Here is a 5238-nt window from a genome sequence, read left to right on the forward strand (position 1 = left end):
AGAAACTAGTTTAGTTATTTTGGGGGTTTCTGAAAGCTTAATAATAAGGTCGGGACTACTTCATTGTGGATTCGAATTCTCCACCCATGGTGTCGGAATGAGGCGCTGAGGAGGTGATTTCACCTAAAGTTATGGACTTTGAAGAGAAACAAGACTTGAGTTGTGAAAATAATCTGCCTAAGGATTCTGGGTTGCTTTCTAAACAGTTTAAAGGGAATAATAATGAGTTGGATTGCGAAAATGGTATGAAAGATGATGTGGGTATTATTGAAGCAAATGTTGAACGTCAGTTTGTACCCTACAATGGTTTCAAGGTCTTGTTGGATCTTGCCTCTGGTGATGCTTTGAATTTCGGTCGAGTTGGGAAGAGACTACCTAGAGTGATGACTGTGGCTGGAATTATCGTTGCACTTGAGATGAGAACCGCAATAGTGTCAACTCTGATATTCCTTCTTCAATATCTCGTGAGCATATGATCAATGTGGGAAATCAGCTTCCACTACGTGCCCATCGGAGATCTGATAGTGATGGAGTATGGCACGCCATTTGGGATGAGGATTCTCGTAATTTCGTTGTTGTCGGTGGTGGTGAATGGGTCGATCCGGTGGTGAGTGGAGAGATGGGTAGAGAAGATGGGGAAATGGTGTTATCCGATTTGAAGGGGATTGCCGAGAAGAATTTGAATACCGCTTTGTTGTGGATTGTGTTATTGGGATTCTGTTTATTTTACGGATTTCTGAGGGGGTGGTTATGGATGCGCTACTATTCTTTGGTTTGCATCCTTTGAGGTTGTTTCATGAGACTACGGCTCACCGCTTTGGCGTATGGGATTTATAAGACCGATTTACCGGAGAATGATCAGTGAATGTTGCATTTGGTGATGTTGGGAATGCTAGTATGCAGGTTTGTATTCTTTGGGTTTAAGAAAGGGCGTTGAAGGTTTTGGCTCATTCTTTTGATTCAAATCTTGGTGGTAGGGATTTTGATGAAGTGTTGTTCCAGCATTTTGTGGGGAAGTTTAAGGGTGAGTATAAGATTGATGTCAACCGTAATGCTCGAGCTTGTCTTAGACTTCGAGAGATGCTTGTGAGAAGTTGAAGAAAATGTTGAGTGCAAATCCGCAGGCTCCTTTGAATATCGAAAGTGCTTGATGGATGAGAAAGATGTGAGGGTTTCATCAAGAGGGATGAGTTTGAGGATATAAGCATTCCTATTCGAGCGTGTGAAGGTTCCTTTGGAGAAGGCTATCGCAGATGTCGGGTCGACAAGATGGAGAATATACATTCAGTTGAGGTGGCTGGTTCAGTTCGCGTGTTCCCGCTATCATTAGGATGTTGACCGAAGTTTTTGGGAAGGAACTTAGGCGGACTATGAATGCCAAAGTGAGAGTGTGTTCGGGATTGCGAGATGGTGTTTCGTGGAATTTGTTAGTTTCGGTATTGTCGGATGGGGTTCCATGGAAAGGCGATGGAAGTGTTTCACGATTCTAGAGTTTCTTGATGTAACGTTGGATAAGTTTTTCTTATCGCGGCGTATTGGGTGTATGTGCTCAAATGCGGGATGTTAAGTTAGGAGAAATAGTACATGGATTAATTTTTGTCGATTGGATTGAGTGTACACGAATTTTTAGTTAATTCACTTATTGATATGTACTCAAAATGTGGTAAGGTCGATAATGCTAGACTTGTGTTTGAAAGTTCGGATAATGTAGATGATGTTTCTTGGAACTCGGTGATTGCTGCATATGTTAGAAGTGGGTTTAGCGAAAGAACATTAGGAGTTTAGGTGAAAATGCACAAGTCTGGATTGAAGTTGAATTGTTTTGCGCTAGGTAGTGTCTTAAAGGCATGCTCTGCATGCTTTAGTGGTTCAGGGGAATTTGGAAGAGTTGCTCACGGTTGTGCAGTCAAACTTGGGCTGGATTTTGATGTTGTTGTAGGGACTGCATTACTTGACATGTATGCGAAAAATGGTGGTCTGGAGAATGCAATCAAGATTTTTAAGCTCATGCCCGATCGAAATGTTGTCATGTTTACCGCGAATGATCATTTGGATTTTTCCAAATAAACTGAAGTGTCTGAAGAATATGCAGATGAAGTGCTGCATCTCTTTTCTCAAATGCGAAAAGAGGGAATTAAGCCCTCACAGTTTACATTCTCAAATATAGTTTCGTGGACATCACTGATGGCAGGTTGTGTTCGAAACTCAGTTTGAGTAGCATGGAGTCTCTTTAGTGAACTTCTAGTATCTGGAAGAAAGCTTGACGAATTCACTATGTCTTGTGCTCTGAGTGCTTGTGCAAACTTGGCTGCTTCAAGATTAGGTGAGCAGATACAAGGTGGATGTGGGCGATGCTTGTAATCAGGAGTATAGGATTCCAGAATCGTATGATGATATACACAGTGGGAATGTGGACCAGGAGAAAAGGTTTTCTGCGGCTTTACAGCGATACAGGGAAAACCACAGCTCTAGTTCTAATGTACGTGATTCGTGGGAAAATAATCGGCTAGCAAAAGGGATGATGAAATTTGGTTCAGAAAAGAATCAAGTATTTGGTAGTAGTTATCAGTATGTGTTTGAAGAAGACCCGATTGAGTTTGTCAAGGCATGTGTGGATAATGAAGAATTGGTCAAGAAGTTTAATCACCCTACATTTGTCAAGGAGAAGGAGGTACAGAAACTTCATGATGACGGGAAAGATCTTCCTATTTATCGGTTACGAGAAGACTTACTCCAGGCAGTGGGTGACCACCAGGTTCTTATAATTGTGGGAGAAACTGGCTCAGGGAAAACTACTCAGATTCCCCAGTATCTACATGAAGCTGGTTACACAAAACATGGAAAGATTGGATGTACTCAGCCACGCCGTGTTGCAGGGATGAGCGTTGCTGCTCGGGTTTCGCAAGAAATGGGTGTGAAGGTTGGTCACGAGGTTGGTTACTCGGTTCGGTTTGAAGATTGCACATTATCAGAAAAGACAGTTGTGAAGTATATGACAGACGGAATGCTACTGCGAGAATTTCTTGGTGAGCCTGATTTAAGAAGTTACAGCGTGCTCATGGTGGATGAGGCTCATGAGAGAACACTTTCAACTGATATTCTATTTGGTCTTGTTAAGGACATAACATGCCACCAGAGTGATCTAAAGCTTCTTATTTCCAGCACCTACTTTGACTGGGCTCCTATTTTTAGAATTCCAGGGAGGAGATTTCCAGTTGTTTCATACTTCACAACAGCGCCGGAAGCAAATTACTTGGATGCAGCAATAGTCACAATTCTCAAAATTCATGTGACTGAACCGAAAGACGACATTCTTGTATTCTTTACGGGACAGGAGGAGACTGAAACTGCCGAAGAGATTTTGAAGCATAGGACAAGGGGACTAGGAACAAAGATCGCTGAGCTCATAATATGCCCTATCTATGCCAACTTGCCAACAGATCTTCAGAACAAAATCTTTGAACCCACACCTGAAGGGGCTCGGAAAGTGGTCCTGGCAACAAACATAGCAGAAACATCCTTGACCATCGACGGAATAACATATGTTGTGGATGCAGGATTCTGTAAGATGAAGTCCTACGACCCAAGAACAGGTATGCAGTCCTTACTTGTCACTCCTATCTCAAAAGCCTCAGCAACGCAGAGGCTTGGTCAGGCTGGACGTACAGGTCCAGGAAAGTGTTATCACTTGTACACTGCGCATACTTATCATAATGAGTTGGAAGAAAAAACGACTGAAATTCAAATGACCCGACCTAGCAAGTGTCGTGCTCATTCGAAGAGCATGGGTATTGAGGGCGTGAGGAGTTTTGATTTTATGGACCCTTGTGGATGAAGGATTGTGTCAAGCATTGGAGTTGCTCTTTGCTCTCAATGCACTTAATAAAAAGGGAGAGCTTACTAAGCTCGGGAGGAGGATGGCTGAGTTTCCACTTGATCCAATGCTCTCCAAAACGATTGTCGCATCAGAAAAGTACAGATGTACTGAAGAAAACCTCTCAATTGCTGCTATGTTGTCCGTTGGCAACTCTATATTTTACCCCCCGAAGGACAAAAAGGTCCATGCTGATAAAACAAGGATGAGTTTCCATACTGGAAATGTCGGAGACCATATTGCGTTACTTAACGTCTACAATTCGTGGGAAGAGATAGAGATAAGCTGCCTTTAAGCCAGAGAGCGGGGGGGATGAGCTTTCCGCGGACCCTCTTGTCCGAATCAAACGTGGGGGAGGCTGAGCTGTTTCCGGATGTGCATTCCGAAGGAGAGCGGAGGGGTTCGAGAAGACCCTTCGTGGATATGTTGTGGGACTATCCGAAGGAGTGCGGAGGGGATGAGCCCTCCGCGGACCCTTGTGTCCAAACAGCGCGTGTGGGGCAGGCAGAGCTGTCCCGAACCGGCGACAACCCGGTCGAGCCCGCGGAGTGGGATGAGCCCTCCACGGATCAGAGATGCTAGAGATACATGGGGCAATGAGAGAGCCCCAACAGGCGAGAGTCTGAGCGAGCCCGCGGATTGGGATGAGCCCTCCACGGATCAGAGATGCTAGAGATACTGGGGGCAATGAGAGAGCCCCAACCGGTGAGAGCCCGAGCAAGCCCGCGGAGTGGGATGAGTCCTCCGCAAATCAGAGATGCTAAAGATACATGGGGCAATAAGATAGCCCCAACTGGCGACAACCCGGTCGGGCCCGCGGAGTGGGATGAGCCCTTCGCGGATCAGAGATGCTAGAGATACATGGGGCAATGAGAGAGCCCCAACCGGCAATAACCCGGTCGAGCCCACGGAGTGGGATGAGCCCTCCGCGGATCAGAGATGCTAGAGATACATGGGGCAATGAGAGAGCCCCTATAGGCGAGAGCCCGAGCGAGCCCGCGGAGTGGGATGAGCCCTTCACGGAACAGAAAGGCAAGAGACAGGCAGGTGAAAGAGAGTAGCCCCAAAGCCTGGTTGAGGCACAGGTCGGAGATACAAGAGATATGCGGACATGAGATCCGAATCAAACATGGGGGCAAACTGAGTTGCCCCTCATTAGACTCCACTCCTTAGCAGAGACAGCGGGGGTGATGAGCCCTCTGCGGACATGAGATCCGAATCAAACGTGGGGGCAAGCTGAGTTGCCCCTCATCAGGATTCATTCAAGAACAGAGATAGTAAGGGTGATGAGCCTTCCGCGAGTCGGAATTCCAAACTGTAATTGGAAGGGGATGAGGCCCTTTGCGGACGGGATATTGAGGTCC

At 45.8% G+C, this 5238-nt stretch overlaps 1 pseudogene; it reads left to right on the plus strand.

Annotated features, from left to right (window-relative positions):
• The first annotated feature begins 1791 nt into the window (after positions 1-1791).
• On the plus strand, positions 1792-4614 carry LOC147517467 (pre-mRNA-splicing factor ATP-dependent RNA helicase DEAH1 pseudogene; annotated as a pseudogene).
• The last annotated feature ends 624 nt before the right edge of the window (positions 4615-5238 follow it).

The sequence above is a fragment of the Coptis chinensis genome, chromosome 2 (assembly GCF_015680905.1).
Source record: "Coptis chinensis isolate HL-2020 chromosome 2, ASM1568090v1, whole genome shotgun sequence".
NCBI lineage: Eukaryota > Viridiplantae > Streptophyta > Magnoliopsida > Ranunculales > Ranunculaceae > Coptis > Coptis chinensis.